The following is a 26,123-nucleotide window of genomic DNA, read 5'->3' on the forward strand; positions in this document are numbered from 1 at the left end:
CATGTATTTGTCTTTCTAAAATAAGTTTTATTAAATGTATTTGGAGGGGAGGTCACACCTGCCACATCACATCTGTGGAGGTGAAAAGACAACTTAGAGAATCAATTCTCTCAGCATGCTGGTCCTCAGGGAGGGTCAAACTTGTTGTTGGGCTTAGCAGCAAGCAACCACCCTTAGCCACTTGAGCCCAGTAGGCAGCCCTTGTATTTTATATCTTGGAGTTCTTTGAAAGGAAGAATGTTTATTTATTTATTTACAAACTTGAGAAATATTTCTTTCTTTGTTGTGCTTCATTCGGCTGTGGAAGAATTTTAATTCAGAACATGGCTGTTCTGGCAAGAGATCTGAAGACCTTCTAGGTCTGTGTGATCTGGCTGGCATACAGATGTGCCTTAAATGCCAGGAGATAGAGACAAGGAGATCTGAGTTCAAAACCAGCCTGGTATAGAGTAAGTTTCGGACAAAGAAAAGCTTAGGTCCAGGTGTGGTGGTACACCCCTTTAATCCCAACACTCAAGAGTCAGAGGCATGCTGATCTCTGAGTTCTAGTAAATTCTGTTTAGTTAGGTCATTTGAATCAGTGAATTGGGAGGCAATGCAGTGGGGTTGAGTTTGTGGAATTCAGAGACAGTTTTACCAGAGAGTTTTACAGAGACAGGCTGAAGAGAGAGCAAGCTAGAAATACTTGAAGACAGAAAATGCCAGAGAATGAGAAGGAGCCAGAAGATTGGAACAGATCTCTGAGTTAGTTTGAGGCCAAGCAGAGCAATTCAGTGAGAAACTGAGAGAAGCCAGGTTGAATCAGTCAGCTCAGAGAGGAGTCTGAGCTACAAAAGCTGAGTTGAACCAGCCAGCCAGAGTTCAGAAAAAGCTAGAAAGGGTGAGCCTATTCAGCAGAAAGTCTAAGAGGCTGAAAACATTCTAGGCCGAGATTAGATTGTTGGAGGCTAGAAGCTTCCGGGACTAGGCCTAGGTTAGCAGACGGAGGCAGTAAGCCTTGGAGATGATAATTAAATCAGGCAAATAAAAGCTACTTTTACATACAACTATTTTTTTTTTAAATCCAAACTTTGTTTTATTAGTAGAAAATGCTATGTGGCCATTTTGCCAGCCCTCATCACCCTTATGAAAGTTTAGATTTTGACATCCCCTTTGCTGTTAGAGGATTCGGTAATAACCACATAAACTTTCAGGTTTCGCTCTTACCAGCTTCTCAAGTCACGCGCCCATAAACATTAGTGTTTATATGCTCACTGTGACCGGACATCCGACAAGAACCAGCGTAAGGAAGATGGATTTGTTCTGGTTTCCATTGTCATGGCAGGCAAAGCATGAGGCAGGAGCCCAGCTGTGCCTGCTGGGGCAGGAGGAGCCTGAGGCTGCTGGCTCACACCTCTACAGAGCAGAAAGCTGAAAGAAACTGAGATGCAAGTGGGGCCAGTCTACAACCCCTTAGACTTCCTCCGGATAGACCCACCCACCTCCCACAACAGCACTATGGGGCCTCAGGACCAAGAGTCCAAACACATGAACCCAGGGGGGATATTTTACGTACAAACCATTATAACCACCATCCCCATCACGCTGTCTCTGTCTCCCTGTCTCTCTCTTGCTCTTAATCGGCTTTCGAGTAATGCAGTCTGGCTTTCTGTTTGCTATGGAGTCAAGCTTGATCTTGGATTTTAAATCCTGCCTCCACCTTCTGAGTGCTGGGATTACAGTCATGTGTCACCATGACCAACTCTTTTCTCCTTCTCTGTTTCTTCATTGTTTAATTTATTTTTAAAAAATAATTTATTCAGATTACATCCTGGTTGTCATCCCCTCACTAGTATCTTCCCATTTCCCTGTCCCTCTTTCATCCTATTCCCCTGCCCTAGACCTATGACAGAAGGGGACTTCCTCCCCCACCATATGATCAGAGCCTACCAGGTCTCACCCAGATAGCCTGCCTCCCCTTCCTCTGAGTGCTACCAGGCCTCCCCACCAAGGGGAAGTGGTCAAATAGAGGGCACCAGAGTTCATGTCAGAGGCAGTCCCTGTTCTCCCCACAATCATGGAGAATGAGCTGTCCATTGGCTAGATCTGAATAGGGCATCTAGGTTTACTGCATTCATTGTTCTTGTTTGGTACAGTAGTTTGTGTAGGACCCCCCTGGGTCCAGATCTGCCAGCCTTGATGGTCTTCTTGTGGGGTTGCTAGACCCTCTGGATCCTTCTCTCTCCCCATTCTTCCATACCTCTCTCACCTGGAGTCCAATAGCAAGTCCCAGCACCTGTCACAATCCCCTGCTGAGTGAAGATTATCAGAGGGCATCCATGTTGGGAGAATATCCACTTATAAGTGTGTATACACCATGTGTGTCTTTCTGGATCTGGGTTATCTCACTCAGGATGATCATTTCCAGCTCCATCCATTTGCCTGCAAATTCCAGATTTCCTTGTTTTTAATAGCTGAGTAGTATTCCATAGCATAAATGTATCACAGTTTCTTTATCCATTCTTTGACCAAGGCACAAACTCTTTTCAAGTACCCATCTTGACCCCGTCTCGCTCTTACTTTGTAGCTGGGGCTCTGCTTCTCTAACATAAAGACCCAAGTCTGTAAACTGGCATTTCCTGTCCTGTGCAGTGTTGCTCCCCAACTGGAGAGCTCAGCCCAGATCAGCTTTCCCAGGGCCTCTGCTCTCTGGCCACGCATCCTTCAGCCTCTCTCTTCAATTCCTTCCACAGTGCCCCTCTCAGGGTCACCCACACCTCCAGCCCTTCTCCTGTCTCCTTCCAGGCAACTGTCTGCCTGTTCCCTCCCATACACCATGCAGAGATCAGCTCTGGCTTCCTCCAGGTGACCCAGAGTCTCTCCATGGACCAGTGCTCACAAAGGGGGTGATTCTTGGAGTGCCCCAGAGACAGTGACCTAGGAATGGGGAGACTCCTGGGGTCCTGAAATTCAGGGGATGCATTCCTTGGTACCTGTAGCAATCACCATATCCAGGAACAATGGCAAGGCTAGCTCAAGGATTGTTTTTAAGGAGGACTACAGGAGTCACACTAGGAGCACAGCACAGAGAGGCCAGAGAAGGCCCAGAGATAGGAAGCAAGCAGCAGAGGATCAAGTTGGAGAAAGGACAATGCTTGCTGTCCCTGGCCTGTTCGTGAGAAGGTCACCTAGCCTTGACTCTGACCTATAGTAACAGCTTGTGCTTATGAACTGCTCAGTGACTGGGAGAGAAACTTCCAAGCTGGTGATAGAGTAAGGTTGGCTGTAATGGCCACTTAGCCTGCTCTAACCAGTGACCACCAGTCATTCCTACTTGATGCCCAGGGGCTGATTGGGAGAATGAAGCTCACATGAATCCAGCAACCCCAGCAGAAACAACATGGTAGACAGGAGATAAAGTATGCGCCACTCTTGCCTCATTTCCGGTGCACATCTCGACGTGGGAGCACCTTTGCTCTACTGTGTGGTTGCAGCATGTAGGAGTGTGTGGTGTGCGTAACACGAGTGGGGCCCTCTGCCTGACCCAATTACATCATGTCGTTTTCAAAGAAACAGAAGCCTCTTCTAAGGCTCTTGATTGGGCCGTGCTTCAGACTAAGGGGGTAAGGGCTACTGTGAGCCTTGCAAGCTGTGTCCCAGCTTGCTGACTTCCAAATCCAAGTCCTCAATGTCCCTCTGCTCTCTAGAAACACCCTCGAACTCCATGGCCTGGGAAGTTCAAGCTGGTATAGTGGGGAAATCCTAGCTTTCAGAAGTGATGACCTTACCTGGCTTCTACTACAGAGAAGCCATTGCTTGGCTGTAATATGAGGTGTCCACTAGTAAATGGAGGCTAAGATACTTCGTGTCCCCATGTTCTCATGAGGCTTAGGAGAAACTGGGATGTGTTTTGCTCAGGGCTTGACTCAGAGAAAGTATGGTGTTAGAACTCATATTATTGGGTCAAAGACGTGAAAGAGAAACACACCCCTTTATAAGGGTAAGGGGTGTTGGACAAAATGTCCCTGGCCCTGGAGGCAATGGGAATCCATGCATAATCAGTTTTCTCTACAAATAGACCAGATCTAAGAGGTTTGGGTGGAATTATAACATTTATTCTCCTGGAAAATTATCAAGAAAATTAGCGATCATCTATGCAAGATGTTATGCTAAACACTAAAAACTAAAAATCCACACATTAAGTTTGACATAGACTATGTGACTCCATTGTGGAGGCCCAATGGCAATGTCGTTGAGACTGACCATCCCCCCAGCTTTATCAGCCAGCATTCTGTCAGGGGTGTGTCTCCCCTTCCTCCCCCCCCCACCCCCCCCACCCCCGCCCCCGTGTGAACTTGCTGCAGGTACGTATGGTCAAACGGGCTGTAATCTTTCGTTGCTATTCCTTTTAATGCTTGGACCATCCTGATTCAACCAGTAGAATCTCTCCAAATGGATCCCGGTGAGCGATCAAGACGTGCTGCAGTTTTGAGCTCTTCCATCTCCAGGAACAAGAAGATGGCACGAGGCCATTCTTCTACACCAGGCCTGCCCAGGAAGCCTCTCCCTTAAAAAAAAAAATGGGGAGGGGGGTGCCAAGTTTGTTTCAGTAGAGAATGGCTTTCAGAAACCAAGATCTGACTGTCCTATGTGTGGTGGTCCGGACACACTGAGCATGACTTAGGAAGTAGCATGTGTGGAGGGCGGTGGGGAGGAAGAGACAGGCATGAGAGGAAGAAATACAAATACTCAGAACATCTGTGTGACTGGCATATGTGAACTGCTTGTGTTGTTCTTGTAGCTTCTGAAATGGTGTTGGTATAATATAATCTCAGATACAACAAGGAACAGACCGGCGGTTCTGTTGGGCTGAGTGCAAAAGCAGGTAGCTTTGCTCTGAGACCCGGGGTTCTTCACTGTGGGATGCCAGACAGGTGGTTTTGACCTCTCTGTGTTTGAGTTTTCTCACTTTCAGAGACATCACAATGTACTTGATAGCAGCATCATTGAGAGAATACACTAAAATGTGTCCAAACCCTTACTGGCCATCTTCCTCTTCTAAGGGCCAGTAAGTCTGTCTGTTCTTCGCTTGTTCATTGAGTTAATTGGTTTATTCCTGCATCAAAATTTAACACTTGCAAGGCAAGGATGAACTCTTGCATATTTCTGGCTTTTGTGGAAAACACATCCAGTCTGTACAACTCAAAAGCCCAGAGGCAAACCACAGGTTGTGGGGTGCACCCCTGTAGTACCAGCATTCAAGAGGCAGCAGGAGGAGGACCAAGAGTTCAAAGTCATCCTCAACAACACAGGGAGCTCACCAGAGCTAGCTCCCTCCTCTGACAGGGCATGAGCTGATTTCTTTCCCTGTGATGGTTCCGTTCCCCGTGGGCTTCACCAACAAACTGAAATGTACTGCTATCCAGTGTGATGGTTGGTGATACCAACTGGAGAGAATCTGGGACCTACCTGAGAAATGGACTCCCAGATAGGCCTGTGGGGAATACCCTGATTGCACTAACTGAGGTTAGAAGACCCGCCCATTCTGGGAGGCACCATTCCCTAGGTGGGATCCTGGACTGTAAACATGGAGAAAAGGAAAATAGACACAACACGCTCATCTCCATCTTCTGCCTGGAGATACGCCATCACCAGCTACTTCAAGCATCCGGTGCCTTCAGTTCCCCACCTTGGTAGACTGGACCTTGAACTACAAGCCAGAATAAACTCCTTTCCCCCCCCCCTTAAATTATGTATGTCAATGTATCTTATTACAACAGTGGGAAGAGAAATTAAAACATCTGGTTGTTTTATATTTACTGAGCATTTTCTAGACATTCCAGAAGCTTCTTACACCTTGTCTCAGCTAACCCTCAGGCAGCCTCTCTGAGAAGCTGGAAGTCTGTGTGTTGTGTTAACAGCTTAGAGAAGCTAAGCATCGCACTCAGAGAACTGCAGCAAGCAGGACCCTGGGCTCACACTGGTACTCCACAGGGCTTGTTCATTTTCCCACACTCCATGGCACTTGAAGTACCTAAGTGGGTCGATGAGCCTATCAGCGAGTATACAGGATAAACTGACTGGCGAAAAGCCAAGACCCCACTTCTGACTCAGGCTAAAGTGTTGACTGCTCTCTAATCTCCAAACTGGACTTTGACCCCAGTGGCAGAACCACTTATTGACACCCACGTCGGTTCTGATGGCCAAAACTCCTTTATTGGTGGCCCAAGATGAGTGCAGGCTTCTCAGTCATCCTGCTATCTCAGCCCCCAACCCTCTAAGTAGCATCCATGCTGAGTACCAGTGCTGTCAAATGGCTTAGATCTGCCCAGCAGAACCTTTTTCCTGCCATATTCATTTCCTCCCCCAGTAAAAATAGTGTGTGATGCTCTTAGCAAACATGGAACAAAATGGTGAGGTGTCAGGGTTGTCAGAGACTGTGAGAGCTAAGGGGCCAGGACATAAAAATTAATATGTAGCCAAGATCTGTCTCTACATACTTGGAAAATTAATAGTTCATTTTATTCTTCTGCATCCATTGCCCCCTCTTTTCTCTTTTTATCTCTTTTACTATTTTCATTGTGTATAATCACCATGCATTTGCTTTCCTTTTAATAAGCAGAATTTACTTTTCAGGTCACTTATTGCTAATGCTTCTTCAGTTATTTTCTGGGCTCTCATCACCCCAGGTGTGGTCTACTCGGGGCCGTGGGCGTCTTCTGGCATGTACCACGTGATGGTTGATCTTCATTGTCGTCTTGACAGGGTGTGGAATAACCATGGAAACACACCTTGAGTGTTTCTTTCAGTGCGTTTTCAGTTTGGTTTGATTGAGCAGGGAATCAAGGGCTGGGGTCCTGCACTGGATAAAGAAGAGACAAGCTAAGACCAGCATCCATCTCTCTCTGTTTCCTCACAGTGGGCACAGTGTGACCAGCCCCGTCATACTCAGGCTGCCATGCCCTCCCCACCATGGTGGAGCACACCCTCAAATCATGACTCAAAATATGTTCTTCCTTCTTCAAGTCCTTTCGCCAGGCATTTTGTCACAGCAGTGAGAAAAGTCACTAACACACACCAACAGCAATTGGTTCGTGACAACCCCCTGAAACAGACCTGGGAAGCCCCTGAAACTGAGGTGAGCAGGAAGGACAGAGGTTCCCAAACAGTGGGCAATGTTTGTCAGCAGTACCAGAAGAGCAAGGCAGCCTGCTTTTCTCTTTGTTTACCCAGAGCACAAAGTATTTTTGATCTCAAGTCTGGAGCTAGGAAATAACAGCTCACCTTTATGAAGTACTTGTTGGGGCTCTCCATGTAGCTCAGGCTAGCCTCAAAATTGATTTGTACCTTACTGTTCAAGTGTACCCCTGGCTTCCAAACATAGTGAGTTCTAGTCTAGCCAGAGCTACGTAGTGAGACCCCTGTCAAAAACCAAACAACAACAACAACAACAAAGCAAGGAGGAAAACACAAAAATGGACAAAAGAGACATGGGTGTTTTGAGGTCATGGTGATGTGGGCTTTTATTCAGTAACAGAAGTAGGTTATAAAATCAAATGAACAACTGAAATCTTTTTTTGTGTGTTTGTTTTTTGTTTTTCGAGATAGGGTCTCTCTGTGTTAGCCATGGGCTGTCCTGGACTCACTTTGTAGACCAGGCTGGCCTCGAACTCACAGCCATCTGCCTGCCTCTGCCCCCCGAGTGCTGGGATTAAAGGCATGTGCCATCACACCTGGCCAGAACAATCTTAAACACAAAGGCACACAATCAGCCCCACGCTCCAGAGGAACAGCGATGGTTAGACCTTAGGCTGCAGCTATAGCAGCAGCTCTCAGTGAGATTCTTACACCACTGTTCAATCTATTGTGTCTTCTTGGAGTTTCCAGAAAAATCCTGCTGGATCCTCCTTTGAGCAAGCATCCTGTCAACTTGACAAAGTTTTCCAAGGTTCACTAGTAAGTGACCTGGGAAAAAAATTCATATTAAGACTTTAAAAGTCTCCAAGTGCCGGAAAAGCTTACAATAGTTAACTTATCAACTAACCTAGAATGACCTGCAGCCAGCATGTTCCTTGTTGGGACCAGAGAAAGAAAAGCAGAAAACATCCCCGGAGGAGAGACAGTTCCATGCTATAGGTCAACATACAACTCCTTAGGAAATGAATGGCTCCACAATTTATTCCTGGCTATTCTAACGAAATCACACTTTACCCCCAAAATTTCTAGATGGCTTTTACCAAGAGACCTTGGAAGTTTGCAAAGAACACTGACCTTGTCAAAAGCAAACTCGAGTGACTCTTTTCTTTTCTTAATGCTTTAAATTATATGTACGTTAAAACACAATTTGAGCCAGGAGAGGTGGTGCACGCCTTTAATCCTAGGACTGGGAGGCAGAGGCAGGTAGACCGCTATGAATTCAAGGCCAGCCTGGTCTACAAAGCAAGTCCAGGACAGTCAAGGCTACACAGAGAAACCCTGTCTCAGGAAAAAAAAGCCAAACAAACAAACAAACAAACAAACAAAAATCAGAGCTCGAACCTCACCTATAAAACTACATGGCTATGGATGGGACTCATTACATGAATCTGCGGTGCCAGGAACAAAATCCATATGAGAGGTTCTAATTTTTTTTTAATTAAGAATTTCAGCTAGGTGTTGGTGACACCCGCCTTTAATCCCAGCACTCGGGAGGCAGAGGCAGGCAGATCGCTGTGAGATTGAGGCCAGCCTGGTCTACAGAGTGAGTCCAGGTCAGGCAAGGCTACACAGAGAAACCCTGTGTCGAAAAACAAAACAAAACAAGAATCTTGATATGATAACATATAAGTACGGGACACAGTATAGGGTCTCTGTAAACACATGTGCCCACTCTGCAGCCCTGGTCCAGGCTCTGTGCATGTTGTGACCATCACCTCTATTTTCACGTGGCCCTTGCTTTGTTCAGACTTCTCTCTTCTTTCGGCGTCAGTTTAAACGTGTTGTTTTATCTTATAGAAAATTGTCAGCCTCCAATTTACAAGCACGTCACAGAACTGCTTGGTGTGTTCTCTAATGGTTTTTAAAACCCCTTCTCACCATGTGGGCTTCTGGTCCTAGCACTGTTCCTAATGCTTTCCCGGGGCTCTGAAAAACAATTATAATTTTCAGTGTTTTTAAACACCTTTTAAGGACAAACCTTTGGGCTTTGTGTTTCATTTCAAGGATGAATGCCTTCATTTCTTTTTTTTTTTTAAGACCTATTTTGATTTTTAAAAGCATGTGTACATGCGTGGGTATGTGCACATGAGTGAAGGAGCCTACAGCAGCCAGAAACGTCAGCTCCCCCAGGGCTGGGGTTACAGGTGTATGCGAGCTGCCCGGTGTGACGTAGTGATGAGAACGCTGTGCCCTCTGCCAGAGTGGCCGGTGCTCTTGACCACCGAGCATTCTCTCCTGGCCTGGGTATTCCGTTTTTATATGTTTTTTTAGTTTACCGCCTCCCCCAACTTCTGTAGTCTAGGAATTAAAGACAAAGATTGAACTCTTTCCTTCCAAAACGGGATGACATAAAAGACATAGTTTAGTCTCAACAGTTTTTTTAGTGGATTATCTGAATGAAGGAGAAGACGGAGGATGCAAAGCGGCGTGTGAGAAACTGTGACGTCAATCTCAGACTCAACTGTTTGTCTCAGGCCCTGCTCAGAAAACTGCCTCGGGGTCCACATTCATGCCGAGGCCCCCTCCACAGATGAACACCATTGACGCACACTTCTCACACTTGTGCCTGTCACGTAGACACAACACTCTCCTATGCAATTGAGGTTAAAAAAAAAAATTAGAACAGCCATTCTGAAATGTTTGATGAGAGGTACAGAATTTACAGCTGTGAATAACGCAATGCTTCAGAAAGTCTTATTTTAAAACAAGCGGCAACTAGATATTCCTGTCCTAGTTTGATTGGACCATGTTCTGAAGAAACTCGGGAAAGGAAGGGGGTATTCCAGCTTCAGAGGTTACAATCTGTCAACAAGGGGTGCCAATGAAGGGACCAAGGAAGGAGCTTGCAGAAGAAGCTGCCTTCTTCTCAGACTCAAGTTCAACCATTTCTCTCCCACAGCCCAGGACTAGCTGCCGGTGGGGGTGGGGGGGCACTGTCCACACTGGGCTGGGCCCACCTCCGTCATTTAGCAAGCAGAAAATGCCCTCACAGATATGGCCACAGGCCACCCTGATGGAGGAGATTCCTCAGCTGAGAGTTCCTCTCCTTGTGAATGTCTAGCTTTGTGTGAAGTTGATCAAAAGTAACATGCAAATATACACACGCTCGCTCATGCGCACATCACCCCCAAGGTTCAGAGAACACTGTGGAAGAGAGGAAGGAAAAATTATAAGAGCAGGAGGATAAGGAGGATTGCTTTAAAACGGTGTCTTCCGAAAGCGACAAGGCCTGTGCATGTGGGAACTTCCGGCAGCTGTGCATCTGCACAAAATCAATGAGTCGATGACACCCCAACATGGGAGCAGGGGGAGCTCATGAAACCTCACAAAGCTGCAGAGCTCTAGGCAGAAGGAACGATCGCCATCTTCTTTCAGTTGTGTGTCTCTGGTAGACTGCTCCTCCTTCAGGAGATGGTCCCACAGCCACGTGCATAAAGGTAGCTGTAATCGGACTCAGTGGATTATAAAATACGGGGTTTGCAGGTTGGAGTGGGGGGAGGGTTGGCTGAGGAATGAGGGGGGAGGACCAAGAAAAGTTGTAGCTCTGTCTCGGGAACCCTGTCACTTGATGAGGTTTTCCTCCCACTGTTTCAGAAATACCAAAGCACTTTGCCAGTTCCCTATGTCCTCAGAAGACCGGAGTTCATAATAATAGCCTTCACACAGTGGTTTGGACCCCCCTTCTGTGGGCTTTTCAACAGGATCATAGGAAGAAATGACTTAAAAGGAGATCCATGACTTGCGTGGGGGAAAAGGTCACCTTACCTTCACAAATATGCCACCAGCCTCATAAATATTCATAAGACTTTGAAATCCAGACTGAAAAACCTATTTCCTTGTGTTAAGCCAGCCCTCTCCCAGCCCTCTCTTGGCGGTGTATGTTTTACTCTGCCTGGTAGTTTTCTTGGATTTGCTTAACAAACTTGTACTTAAGCAATCTGTATCTTTTGGCTTTTTTGTTTGTTTGTTTGTTTTGTTTTGTTTTGTTTTTACTTTCAGGAAGGTAAGAACCTTTACCAGGAACAAAAAAACAAACAAACAAAAACAAACAAACATAGCCTGGCATGGTGGTGCACGCCTTTAATCCCAGCACTTGGGAGGCAGAGACAGGCAGATATCTATGAGTTCGAGGCCAGCTTGGCCTACAAAGAGAGTCCAGGACAGCCAAGGCTACACAGAGAGACGCTGTCTTGAAAAAAAAAAAAGTCAGCAATAACAATACTAAAGAGCATTAGCATTCACCAAACCACTAAGCATGCATTACTGAGCCTTAAATATATGATAACAACGGATCAGTACTGCTACCAACACCAGGACTGAAACAAACAACAAATTTGTAAACATAAAAACTTGCTCTGGCACGATGAACACTAGATAGTGTTCTCAAATTTTAATTGCAAAGCCCAAGGTCTTTTTTTTTTTTTTAAATGGTTTTTCAAGACAGGGTAGCCTTGGTTGTCTTGGACTTGCTTTGTAGACCAGGCTGGCCTCGAACTCACAGAGATCTGCCTGCTTCTGTCTCCGGAGTGCTGGGATTAAAGGAATGTATCACCACGCCCCCTAAACTCAAGGTCTTAAAACACCATTATTTCATTTTAAAATAAATTATCTAGGCCAGCACTTACCTTGAGCATGTACTCTCTGCAGGTCAGAGCGCCTCACCCTCAGGACTGATGGAGTCCAGGGACAGATGGTGCTTTGCTGAGGGATGCTGCCCCCCATGCTTGATAGACTATTCCATAGCCACGTGGCCTCAGCTCCATTAGAAGCCAAAGGTACCCCTCTCTCAGTTATGACAACCAATGATGTCACCAGGGATTTTCACATGTGTCCTGGGAGATGATGTCACTCTGGCCAGGAGGTTATGACCCAGAGCTCTGGAACTAACATTTTTCCGTCTTTAAATACCTTAGAAGTATACTGCAAAGTCTCAAGTAATAGACAGGAACTCTATTCATGGAAATGAGAGCATCACAAGGAATATGTATTCCTCCCACACACGTTTATTGGCTCTCCTGGGACCAATGCCCATGGCTTTAAAAATGTTCAGAGTGGAAGCTAAAAGCTCAGATACCTGGGAATCAGATACCAATTGTTGGAGATTAAAATTTTCAATATGGCAATACAATCAAGAATTGGCTCTCTGGCGACTTTAGGCTAACCAAATTGTGTCCCATTGAGGGTAATTCAGGTTATCCTGACCCAGGGTATAGTCCTTCTTTAGCCCACCCAGAAAGAATCTCACCAATGTCTTAGGCAAAGCTCAGGGAATGCACAGACTTTTCTGCCAATGCCCAAATTCCTCTGGAGATCTAGTGATTAGTAAGATGTCTTCCGATACGAGCCACTTCTGTGGATCTTACGTCAGCCCCCAGGGTCAACAAAGACAAGCAATTTGTGAACCGGATGCTGTCAGTGACTCAGTTCAGATGATGCCTTTTAGAGGCATATTTGTATCAATAACTTAATACATTTTATTTCTTATTAAATAACTAGGAGCATCTGTTTAATGGTATGTAAATGCTACCGCAGGGGGAAAAAATTCCCGGCCCCCTTGCCTGCCATGACGGCAGTTCCCTGCCCACTGTGACTGCAATGCATTTGTGTGGTCGGATGGATAGCCCTCAAATTTCCAGAAAGTTCTGACAATTTGTAGAAAGTCTGTCTTCGTGGTCCATCTAGTTGCTGGCATAATCTTTTTTTTTTAGCCATGAAAACTGGGGCTCTGGTCGCCTTGTGAGCTACTGCACCATAACAGAGCCTCCAAGCTGGTGTGTATATGGTAGGAGCTAAAACCTCCAAGCAAATGGGTGCTATTTCAAGATTCACTAACTTCGGCTGTGTGTGCACTTCCTAAAATCCTGGCATTCAGAAACCCTAGACAGAGGGATCATGAATTCAAAACCAGCTTGGGATATATCCCAAACTCCAATCCAGTGAGACTGCGTCAAGTAAACAAGCAAACAAGCGGTGGTAGGCAGCCATCTTATTTTCTAGAAGATTCAGGAGGAGAACTTGAAACCTCAGCCCTTCTTCTCTTCCCACCAGTCTGCTAGTACTTTCCCACACGCATCCAGGGGGCGTCAGCTCATCTTCTGACTTTGAACGTTGCTTGCATTTTTGTGCTGAGACGGGACTTAGCTGCCCTCTGCTCATGCCAGGATGGGTGCCGAGCCTGCCAAATTGACCACACAGGCAAACTTTACCAAATAGAAGAATGTTTATGGCAGGCGTACACCTGGCAACCTGAGCAAACACTACCGGGCTTTAAGTTCACGCTAACTCTCTTCAAGTTAGGGACACAGAGGCCCTTGTGCTCATAGAGAAGAAATCAGAGAACCAGTAATGTTAGCTCACACAGGGGTGGCTAGTCCATGGAGGAGACAAAAAAAATCAAATACCTGCATTCCAGCCAGAAAGCTGAGAGTGGGCTTGTTAATGACCTAGTGACCTTTCTGCAATCTGTGGGGGCAGACCTCCCCCCACCTTCTACTATAGAGGCAGACCTCCCCCCACCCCCTACCCTAACCCCTACCCCAATCCCCCACTCCACATTCCCCAGGAAGATTATCCTAGACTCTTCCCTTCCTAGACCTCCATTACCCATCCTTAGGGGAGATGCCACATGTACTTTATGGCCTGCTGACCTCTTTGCTATCAGTCAGTCAGAAGCCACAGTAGAGACTTAGAAGCCTTTTAGCTGTAGAACCCGCCCTCATGGGAACACTGTGTGGGAGCCCAGGGTTACAGAGGAAGGGTAGAGGGAGCTTCAACCTGGATACCTCAAACATGAGGACAGCAGGAGTTGACGATCTCCCCCTTCCCAGCCTGCGACACAAAGCCAACCCCCTCCCCCACTCTACCCCCCCCCACCCCCACACCCCATCCTACCCGCCCCCATCAACCCTAGTAAGAATTTGTCACCCTGACAATTCTCAGGCTACACTCCTTATAAAGTCCCCACACACCCTACAACCCCTGAGTGTGCAGATGAAGCATCTCCCAATACCCGTGCCCAATGGGCCTGGAACACCCCAAGGGAGGGAGAGGGCGGGAACATGTACCGTGCAGAAGAGGGTCTATATAGCCACACGTTAAGCTTTATTGTGCCCCTTGAATTGGACTTTCCTGGAAATCTTTTCCCAAACAGTACTGTGTTTTGTGTATGCTGACAACGCATCACCAGGCAGGTTGACCAAGGTTGACCCAGGTTGACCAAGTCAGTCTGCACCGAGTTTTCACTCCCTGTGTCTCTTCACTTCCCTGTCTGACACCTGCGGGGCTCCATGCATAGGCAGAGGTGAGGGCGGGGTGGGGGGTGGAGGCAACACCAAGTCTTGACTGAAGGCTGCTCTCTACCACATCGCCTTAAGAAGGGGACTCTCACTGAACCTGCTGCTCACCCACGTCTGACGGGTTCAGGGGCAAGCAACCACGCCCAGCTTTTCACACGGGTGCTGGGACTCAAGCTCGGATCTCCAGGCTTACAGGGTGAGCACACTTACCTACTAAGCCATCTCCCTAGTCCCCGTATCCTCTCTCTTCAATCTTCCCCCCAGGCTAAGGTTAGGATTTCCTTCTTTTACGGACAAGGAAATGGAAGCTTCCAGAAGGTGTGATGGTTTGAACCCCCTACGTTCAAGTGTTTGAATGCCATAGGGAGTGGCTCTTTTAGGAGGTGTGGCCTTGTTAGAGGAAATGTATATCGCTGAAGAGGTAGGGCTTCGGGGTCTCCTATGCTCAAGCTCCGCCCAGTGTGGGACAGTCCCCTTCTGCTTCCTTTGGATCAAGATGTAGAACTGATACCTCAGCGACATTAAAGGCTGGGGTCCCCACCACCAGCTCCTGGCATTCCTGTGCAAACCTCCTTCACTTATTGTCACTAGGCATGGTCACCCACGTACCCTGTAACACTCCGCAGCTGCTCAGTCAGGAGCTCATCCCCCTGTGAGGGTTTTGGGGGTTTGAATCTTCCCGGGCTGTCTGTCTTGCTTATTCGCGTTGCTTACCCCAGCATCTCACACAATGCCTTCCCCATACAAAGATCACTGTGAATAATCACCGCTCCATGAATGAGAGAATGAGGAAGCTAGTGAACCGGCTAGAAACTGGACTTTCACTCGCGAGACAAAGTACCTACAACAGGAAATGCCAGTTGGAGTGTAAGGGAGCACTCTGGGAGAGCAGCGACGGACCGAGAGAAGCAAAGACACCTTTCACCCTGCGGAATTTCAAACAGCCATTGATGACTCAGCACCCTAGGGGGCCGCCAAACACAGTGAAGCAAGATCCTAGCCCTGGGTGAGAATATCACGTTAGCCCCACTGACAGAGTCAGGACGCAAGGGGCGCACAGGTGAAAGGGATCCCATAGTCTATCACTGCACTCCCCACCCCCACCACCGCGCCGTAGGTCACGGCTTCTTCCTCACTCCGCAGCAGCGATTGGTTGGTTACCTGTCTTTCCTGTACGCAACTTCAAAGAAATCACCACTCAAACAAGAGTGATCTTGCATTGCTTTGTTATCACACATTGTTCCACGCCCTCATCCTACCGGGGTGCTCGGAACCTAATATGATCACGTGATTGCCAGCTAGCCCCCTCCCCTAGCATCCTCACCCTAAGGATGGGGTTACAAGCTATCCACACACTGTTCGTTGTCAGAGTACTTAACAGGACCTCTGTGGCCTGCAACACGCTTTCCGGGAGGGGTGGTCTGGGAGCCATTTTCATTTCCTTCATCCTTTGAGCGTTCTTTCAGACAGGCATTGGCAGTAGAGATTAAAGTATACCCACCAGTGTTTGGTGTGGTAGACAGTACCAAGGGGAACGCCAGCCCCTGCTTCTCTCTTCCTCGGGTGCAGTAGACTTTCCAACCTGAATGAGTTAAAAAAATAATAAAAATAAAACACTAAAATACACTTTGTACATCTATAAGAAGAAAGTGTGGTCAGGCATCGTGGCACACCCCTGTAACTCCAGGATTCCTAAGGCTAGGATAGGAGGATGGTGATTTCAAGACTAGCTTGAACTACAAATCAAAGCTCGAGGAAATTTTTTTTTTCTTCAATACAAGGTTTCTCTGTGCAGCCTTGCCTGTCCTGGGCTCACTTAGTAGACCAGGCTGGTCTCAAACTTACAGAGATGTGTGCCACCACCGCCCAGCCAGGGGACTATTTTTCAAATTAAGTATTTGCAGGCTGTAAATACATGAAGCTTGGTTTAACCTTTCTTACTAGCAATTCTTAAAAATGTACATACATATGTACTCCATTTCCTTGATCCAAATTTCTGATGATTTACACTGAAAGAAAAGTGGAAATGTCTTACCCTTTAACCCTGAAATTACAAAGCATATAGTCTATCAAGAACTACCAACCACTGGGCGGGAGAGACGGCTTCATAAGAAAGAGCCCTGGCTGCTCTGGCAGCACTTGGCTTGGCTTCCCCCACTTAGCCGACTGCTCACAACTGTCTATAACTCCAGCTCCAGGGGATCTGGCGCTCTCTTCTGGACTCCGCAGGTACTACACTCATGTGCACATATCCACACAGTCATACAGACACACAGGGTAAAAATACAAACAATTCTTTATAAAAGAAAAAAACGTCAAGAGAAACAGAAGAGCCTAGGGTTAAATACGTATGTGTTGAACTACTATTCTAAAGAGAAACCCAAACCCATCTTTTATCTTGCTTATTTATCTTTTCTATATTTCTTTTCATTAATATGTTTTAATTAATTGTCAGAGTTAATTTAACTTAATTAGTTGTGGCCTGTTTGAATGGTACATCCTTTGAATGCATGCCCAGGTATTTACTGCATGCCTACACTGTTGAATGACAGTCACATTCTTCGTAAGGATTAAACCTCATCAGCCTTCTCAAAGCCATCTTCGGTTTGTTCTGGCCCCAGGAGACAAAGACAAAATTCAACATCATCCCATTACCCGATCATCTTTGGCAAGAGGCAGCATGATTTTGCGTTCACAGGAAGGAATGTTGCCTGTGTGGCGCAAACCGGGCCCAGTGAACCTGCTCACCTGCCAACCCCCTCTCCACTCATATGAGTCAGAGGGAGCCCGCCATGTTGTTCCCCTTGCTGCGTTTGGCACTAGACAAACAGGCACAGAAGCGTCTGGGACCTTAGATGTGTCTAGACACAAGTGACTCAGAAACCCCTTCCCCAGAATGCTCTAGGTCACACAGAAAGCCTTAGGGGGAAGAAGGCTGTCTTCTCCGTGCAGTCCCAGCAGGGCAAAGCCATAATGGCAGCTATAAACACTCTCAGAATTCCTTCTCTCTCCTCCTCTAGGAAAGAAATGAAGAGTCACCAGCATGAAGAAGTCTTCTTCAGAAAAAGATTAGACTCTTCCACTGTCTTTAAAAAGAAATCAATCTAATTCCCTCGCACACTCTCTACCTCTTTTCCTTGCTATGCTGTCCTGCCCAGGATCAAGATCACCCCTTCCCAGCTCACCCTTGGGTGTTTTCTGAAATGATGTGATAATGAAAATGCCCCAGGGGTGTGTGGCTAAAAGCAGACCATCACTGAATACAGTTAAAAGGCCTACAGCTATTATGATAGGCATCTGCTCTAAGCCCCTTTAATATTCAGGTCTCATTTAAATAACTAAGACAGACCTGCACCAGGCCCTCTGCTTATAGCCTACAGCTTTCAGGTTAGTGCCTTTATGGGACTCCTGACTGTGTGAATGGGTGGGTCTCTGATTCTTGCACCTTCTCTTGGGGCTGTTTTATTTTTCTGTTCACTTGCCTTGTCTAATTTTGATATGATGGTTTCTGTTTTATTTTATTAAACTATATTTTGATATGTTTTGTTGTTATGTCTTAGAAACCTGTTTTTTGTTTGCTTGTTTGTTTTGCTTTGTTTTTCCCTAATGAGAGCCAGAAAAGGAGTGGATCTGGATGAGAGAGGAGGCGGGGAGGAACTGGGAGGAGTGGAGGGAGGGGAAACTGTATTCAGATTATATTGTATTAGAAAAGAATCTATGGTTAATAAAAAAATATGCAAGTTAGCATAAAACATAAATAAAAATGTAAATAATGAGCATATAGCAACAAAAGAATAGGAATTATGGGGCTTGGGCCAAAGGCTACATTGAGTGGCTTTATGGGAAGAACAGAGGAAGATGTAAAGTTTGCCATGAAGACAGTAGTTACCAATATAGTACACTGGAAATTGCTAATAAAATAGGAGTTGGGTATTAACCTTACCACTATAATTGGGAGGAGGAGAAGGAAATAGAGACTGGAGATGATGAATAGGTTGGTTACCCTATAAATATGTAAGTTTTGTGAGAAGATGGCTATATTAGATGCAAATGTAGATACAACAAAATGTCAAAAAAATAAAAATAAGAAAGAAAAGAAAAGAAAAAGAAAAAGAAAGATGTTGAGATGTCACAATTGGCAGTTATTGGAGTCTCCCCTGGTGCCTTGAACAGAGGACTCTCTTGGGTCAGCTTCTCTGAACCATGAGCAGCGAGAAGGAACTGCGTCACATCCATAGCAGCTTGCTACAAAACACAGTTCTGGCTCCAGAAGACCTGGCCATGGCTGTTTCAAAAGCTTATGCCTGGCTTTTTTTGGTCATCATAAACAGTCATTTTCGCCTAGGCTGGAGGGAGAGCCGGTGCCCTGGTGGCCCAGCAGAAGGGCCTATGATTGAAGCAAAACATGAGGGATTGTACTGGTATCGGTGAAGTATGTCAGATTCCTTTTCTGGCTGCATAACCGGGCTCCCTGGCTTACGTTTCAAACCAGCTGGGAGATGCTGCCCCTTCACGTTACAACTGCTGTTATGTCATCAACAGACTTCTCTTGAGTGGCCTTTTCTCAAATCTTTAACCTTTATCAAAGTAGACGGAGCTGGTGACACAAAGAGGTCTGTCACGTGGCAGCCACAGCAGCAGAGGCAGGAGAAGGAAGAAGAAGAAGAAGAAGAGGAGCAGGAGGAGTAAGAAGAGGAGGAGGGCAACTGACATCTCAAAGAGTGACCAGGGAAACATCAATGATGAGACAACAAAGAACAAATAATAAAGAGTAGGGAGAAGGAGTAGGGCTTCCTCAAGACCTAGCTACTCTACTCCTTGGAATATACCCAAAAGATGCTCCACCATACAACAAGGACATATGCTCAACCATGTTCACAGCAGCCTTATTCATAATAGCCAGAACCTAGATGTCCCTCAGTCAAAGAATGGATAAAGAAACTGTGGTACATTTACACTATGGAATACTACTCAGCTATTAAAAATGAGGAAATCCTGACATTTGCGGGCAAATGGATGGAACTAGAAATGATCATCCTGAATGAGTTAACCCAGACGCAGAAAAATACACATGGTATATACTCACTTATAATTGGACACTAGCCCAACAGAGATGTCCCCTGAAAGTCTTCACTTAGCCGGAGATTCGGATAGATACTGGGACTTCCTATTGGGACTCTAGGTGAGAGACGTAAGGAAGAATGGGGAAATAGAAGGATCCAGAGGGTTCCAGAAACCTACAAGAAGATCATTAAGGCTGGCAGATCTGGACCTAGGCAGGTCAGCTCAAACTACTATACCAAGCAAGGCCAATGCATGCAGTAAACCTAGAACCCCTATCCAGATCTAGCCAATGAACAGCACATTCTCCACAATTGTGTTGAGGGCAGAGACTGACTCAGACATAAACTCTGGTGCCCCTTATTTGACCATTTCCCCTTGGTGAGGAGGCCTGGTGACACTCAGAGGAAGAGTAAGCAGACTACCAAGAAAAGACCTGATAGGCTGTGATCTTATAGTGGGGGATGAGTTCCCCTTCCGTCACAGACCTAGGGGAGAGGAATAGGATGAAAGGGGGGGGGGGATGGGAAGATACAAGTGAGGGCATAACAATTGAGATACAATCTGAATAAATTACTTAAATTTAAAAGAAAAGAAAAGAGCAGGGAGAAAGCAACAGAGGCCAGGATGAGACGTAGGAAGAAAAACTGTGATGGACCAGAAATGAACAACTAGGCCCCCTACTCATGGGAACTGTTCCATGAAGCTGCCAAGTCATAGGGGACAGGGCCTTAGTAGTCTAAGCCCAAGAACTATAATAACAGATGTTGCCAGGGACTAAAAAGTCTCAACACTCAAGGTCAGAGAGCTGTGATGGTAGCGAGGGTCCCGACATCTGAGGCCTCTTCAGAAACTATAGTCCAAGAGGCATACATAGCTTGCAGCCACTGATGGCCTCTCACTGCTTTTGGAAGATGAGGATTGCAATAGCTGCAGTGTGAGTGGCTAGTGGCTACAGTCTGGAGCAGCAAGCCTCTAACATAAGCTCACAGAGCCATGACTGTCTGGCATTTAGTGTTGGTCCTGATGCTCAGAGACTGGACTTGTAAGCTTCTGGGTCTGCCTGTCCAGTCCCCTACACCTCAGGTTCTCAACAGCTGGGGCCTGCCAGCATCAGCAACAGATGGACCTCAGCCAGCTGATTGGTGACAAGAGGATCTAACAAGAGCGCTGTGGATGCATGTCAGGAGCTGAGTGGCCTGGAAATAACACCAACACATGGTTATGTACACACATTTTCAAGAGAAAGTCCATGGTTGAGATTCCCTGGCCCACACCCCATCACACAAGTCTATTCACTCAAGTCTCCCAAATTGCCACCACCACTACATCCACATCTCACCAAACCCAAATTGAACAACCAATAAACGCAACATCAAGAAACCCAGCCTGGACACTCGTTCAAGCATCCCTGTGCTAACCCATGGTAACCATACTCTCTGGCAGAAAGAAAACAGAGAAAACGACTAACACATCTGCATTTAGTGGCACCCAGTTGGAACGAGAAATGGTAAAGGGAAATGTGGTTCCAACTAAAGAGCAATGCTGAGACGAGCTGGCCAGATGTTCATCTCGCCCGTGAGACACAGGGTAAGCTGTTCCGTCCTTCATTTGGGCGTGGCTTATGCACACATGCGAGGGTAACTGACTGAGGATAAAATATACTTTAGCACAATTCTGGGTGGCGGGGGTGGGGGGGGTGGGGGGGTGGGAGTGTTTCTTCCTTTGAGACTGAAGATCTCAAACATATATACTCCACACCAAGCCACTTCACAGAGAACACATCCTTTATCAGGACACACCCAAACCAGCAATATGGGTCTCTGCAGGCTCAGTAACAGCTAACAAAAGAAACAGAGTTCAAGGTTCACTGATTAGCACAGTGTCCTGCAAAAAGCAGATTCCAGTGAGGAGCTTCACGTGACTTATCTTGGCTGTGAGCAGTGACGAGAGAGGGTGAATTGGCCATCTCACTGAACATCTAGAAGCAAGGTCTTTACAGCAGAGAGTGATGGAGAGATGGCTCAGTGGTAAAGAGTGAGGAGTGCTGCTCCAGAGGACCCAGGTTCAGTTCCCAGGCCCCATGTGGGGAGCTTACATTTGCCTATAACTCCAGCTCCAGGGATGGGACATCTCTGGGGACCACACTCAAATGTGCATGCCTACCTACCTACCTGCCTACTTACCTACCTACCTACACACACACACACACACACTAATAAAATAAATCATTTAAAATATACAATGATATTAGAAGTGCAACATCAGTGTTAAATTCAACTAGAAACAGCACCAGGCATACAAGCTTGAAGACCCAAGTTTAATCACTGGGAATCACATAAACTCTGCATGCAGCCAGGTGTGGGTGGCACACGCCTTTAATCCCAGCACTCAGGAGGCAGAGGCAGACAGATCTCTGTGGGTTCGAGGTCTGCCTGGTCTACCAAATGAGTCCAGGACAGCCAAGGCTACACAAAGAAACCCTGACTCTGGGGGAAAAAACAGACAAACAAACAAAAATCTGGGTACTTTGGTATGGATTTGCAATCCCAGCAATCCTAGGGCGAAATGGGAGGCAGAGACGGGAGATAAGGCTAGAAGCTGATGGATAGGCTAGCTTGGAGTACAGCTGGGCAGAAACAACATGAGACCCTGCCTCAGCCAAGTGGAAGCAGAGAACTAGTCAGATCTCTACATACATGCCATGGCACCTGTAAGACACGCACACAACAACATATAACATGAACATGTAAAAACAACATAGCATCAGCAGTATTCGGTTATGGACCTGAGTTTTGTGTGTGAGAGGGTGTGCCACTGCTATCGCCATCTCCACAGTGCTGGGGCTGTCACCTGGTTTCTGCCTGTTGGGGATGAAACCAGGACCCTGGGCATGCCAGGCAAGCATTCTGACAACCGACCTACATCCCCAGCCCATTCATTTTATTACAGTGAGTTTTCCCATTCTAAACAGTTCAAAGTATAATAACTTGTCAAATGTTTTAGGTTTTTTTTTTCCCAAGACAGGGTCTCTCTGTGTAACCTTGGCTGTCCTGGACTCACTTTGTAGACCAGGCTGGCCTCGAACTCACAGAGATCTGCCTGCTTCTGCCTCCTGAGTGCTGGGTAATTTGTCAATGCTTAGTCAAAATATAATGCCTCGTTCTATACAAGCAGAATAATTGTTACTTGTAAGTGTGACTTAATTAGTAAAGTGAGCATGTGTGTTCACCAAATGGGGTGAGGTGGGGGGTGGGGGCTGTCATGTAGTGAAACCATCTTATGTTAATTGTCTGCACTTGAACCTGAAGCTCACAAGTCTGCGGCTCCAGGGAAAACCTTACAGTCAGGCTGGGCATTATGTTCTGTTTTAAAGATGCTTTAAAAAAAAAAAAGTAAATAAAAATCAAGATATAAAGTAAACTAGTCATAAGAAGTGGAGTGATCCTACCCGTCAGGCTTGTAGTTCCCACACGGAAGGAGAAAGCACTACAGATCCCTGGGCAGCCAAGAGAAGGAACAGTGCTGGGGGATTAAAGATTTGCCAAGCTGTATTTTTTTTTCTACTCTATTTTTGGGTTCTGCTGAGCAAAAAGCTCCTGTACTTTCTGAACCTGAACTCTGAACATCCTCCGTCTAGTTTACTATAAAAAGAAAATTCTTTAATAATAAAAGAAAAATAGCTCTGGTGTGAGAGTTTAAAGTGCTCCCCCCGCCCCCCCTGCTGTTCACAGCCCCTCACTTCCTGGCTGAGCTAGCACAAACTGGTGAGTGGCAGGGAGGAGACAGAAGTGGATCTTTATCTTTAGTCAAGGTCTGAACCAGGGTGAAGAAAGTGTGCACACCAGGACCACAGGCACAGGAAGCACATGAAGGGGGTGGGGGATGGGGGAGGCCAGAGGGAGGAAAGAGGATGCTACACTTCCACATTTGTCAAGAAGTTCGAAAAGCTCAGGGATTTCACCTTCAAAACCGAAGTTTGCACTGTGTCTCAGAAGCTGTATCTGTCTATGAAGGTGGGAGCCCACTTCCTGCTCGCTGCTGGGTAACAAAAGCTTCCTTTGGCAGGCCACACCAAAGCTTTATCGTCTGAGTGTCCATCCTTCCATGGCCCATCGCCTCCAGCTCCTTTACCAAACCCTCCACACACTGGAGATGCCAGCAAACGCCACAGGCCATGAGCAAGTTGGATGCTTTGTTTGTTATTTTATTGTTCTCACTATCTTATTTACTTCAAAAATGAAAAAAAAATTAATAATAAAAGTTGAGAACAATCTCTGCACTTTTTTGTTAAAGCCCTGAAACTCTAGAAGGAAGCCCCTACAGTCTCAAAAGACTGTGTGATCGAACACGCAGTGCAGTGGTTCCTCTGTCTTGTGTTCTTGATAAAGCTACCTTAGGGTTTAACTAGATTTTTATCTCCTTGATGGAGAATCCTGTGAAAAATTACCCAGCTCTATTCTAGGAATCCAAGGTCAAAGATAATTTATCTTAGCTCCTGTTAAACTGCTTACCTATACAACCCCCTACACGCCCCCACCCCCACCCCCACCCCCACCCCCACCCCCACCCTTGCAGCTGCCAAGGGAGAAAGCAGGCTGTGGTTTTTGGGTTTTAAAAATCCCTTCACCTAAACACCCTGTTGCTACACTTGAGTCCCAACACCTGAGTGTAGTCCCAGCCGGCTGGAATACAGACTTTAATTGGCTGTAAACTGTGTCTGAGTGGTCACCTGTGGGAGCTTTTCCCATAACAACTGGGAAAGGTAAAGTGACCGAGTCCTGGCCTGGGGGTCCGTGGGCACACTGGTTCCTCCGGAGTGCTAGACATTGCTGGTCTGAACTCTTTGGTCTCTAAATGGGTAATCTCAACTACTAGAGAGACTACCCCAGTGCAGGGGGCAGATGGCAAACTCAAGAGTTGTTTGCACTAGAGTTCACTGTCAGACCAAGCAACTTAGTCTCCAAGCAGAAGGAAAAACAGGGCCAAGGATGCCTGTTCCACAGCAGTGCACTGCCAAGTGTGAGCAAAATGCTGCGTTCAATTTCCAGGGCCAACTGATTCATTATGTACTGTGGCTGGCTGTGGAGATCAGCAATGGAGCACTTGCCGTGTGGGTGCATGGACCAGATGAAAGAATGGGTGAGGCAGAACTGTGTAGCTCCTGTGGGGCAGGTCTCAGCCCTGCAAACTTCCCCAGTCCCCCATGGCTCCTCTGTCCATGGGTCCCACTCTTGTAGTCTTGGAAAACACTGGAATCGGGCCTGCAAGCTTCAGCTTGACTCTGAAACTCCATTCATTTTTTTTTTTTTTTTACTTAAGTCATCTAAGATAATTAGGCCTAGCCTCAGGACTGAACTTTAGACTCAGGAGGCAGCTCGGAAGCAGAGCGCTGCGGGTGGGTGGGTCTGCCAGTGGTTGCCTGCTGAACCGTATCACCTTCTTGGTTCATCCAGGAGTCACTGGGTTCACATATTGCAAAACTAATCCTGAGACACTGCCTTGCATCCGCCTTGGGCACACAAACAACACCAATAGCTTTGTGAGACCCAAAAGAAAAGAGAGAGAGAGAGAGAGAGAGAGAGAGAGAGAGAGAGAGAGAGAGAGAGGGAGGGAGGGAGAGAGAGAGCGAGCGAGCTGCTAGAACATTCTTTGGGGGTGACTACTGAGATGCATTGGTACCAGCATAGCCAAGAAGTTGACTGTTATCTTTCCTTATATTTTAATATTTTTCTAAGAAAATTAGAATAGAAAAGGACAAGAAACTACTATATTCAAGCTACGTTTGGGAAGCAAAGCCAGGAGGAGAGGAACGTTGTTGGCCGGGGAAGGTGCATTATAAAGTGAGACACGTGTACTTGTAGGAGCAGGCTCCTGGGGTCAGCAGGGTGTGTAACAGGGAAGATGGGGAGAGAGCAGGAGCGATGGAGACCAACCCAAAACCCCCACGATGCACAGAAACTGCGTGTCTCCTCGTTATCTCTCAGTGACCTACCTGAGAGATGGGCCCCTTTCCGTGAAGTTAAGCGGCTACCCACCGAGACCAGGATTGGAGTGCGCAAAGGCAGCGGTGCTGTGCGCGTGGACTGCAGGGCTGTAGCAGAGCCCCTGCCCCATACCAAGGAAAGAAGCCTGCGGACCGGGCCACAGCCTGTGTGAGCTGTGAAAGTCTTGCCTATGCGGGCCTCCAGCGGGTGGGGGGGGGGGGCTTTAAACGCCTGCTGTTTGTTTCACTTCCCCCCTTCTAAACTGTTCAAATGTCCTCTGTGGGCTACCTGGATCAGGAAATGGAGAAGAGAGTTAACTCAGAGGAACACAGTCCTGCCTTAGCCAAAGTAGCCAAAGAGCAAATCTGACGTCCATGGAAGGGGCGTCTGCTCTTGAACATGAAAATGTCTGAAGCGATGTCACTGCATCCTCCCATCCAGCCATGCATGCATTCACTCCATAAACACAGAGTGACCCTTCCTGGAAGACACGGGTGACCCATGCAGAGTCACAGTTCCCCGGAGTAGCCTGGATGTCAGTCTCCCAGCCTCTTTCTCACATCATTGCTCTCTCCACAAAGCTGTAGTGATGTGGAGATCATGC

The 26,123-nt window shown here is 46.8% G+C and overlaps 1 long non-coding RNA gene across 2 annotated transcripts; it reads right to left on the bottom strand.

Moving 5' to 3' along the window:
- Positions 1 to 4,332: 4,332 nt before the first annotated feature.
- Positions 4,333 to 25,692, bottom strand: LOC311593734. Of its 2 annotated transcripts, none has more exons than XR_014777827.1 (3): positions 25,528 to 25,692; positions 15,973 to 16,053; positions 4,333 to 4,546 (listed from the first exon to the last, which is right to left on the bottom strand). It is a non-coding gene; the product is annotated as an uncharacterized lncRNA (long non-coding RNA). The 2 variants fall into 2 exon arrangements; XR_014777828.1 differs by lacking the exon at positions 25,528 to 25,692 and adding an exon at positions 22,984 to 23,034.
- Between the last annotated feature and the right edge of the window lie 431 nt (positions 25,693 to 26,123).

The sequence above is a fragment of the Acomys minous genome (assembly GCF_964271855.1).
Source record: "Acomys minous genome assembly, chromosome: 3".
Taxonomy (NCBI): Eukaryota; Metazoa; Chordata; class Mammalia; order Rodentia; family Muridae; genus Acomys; species Acomys minous.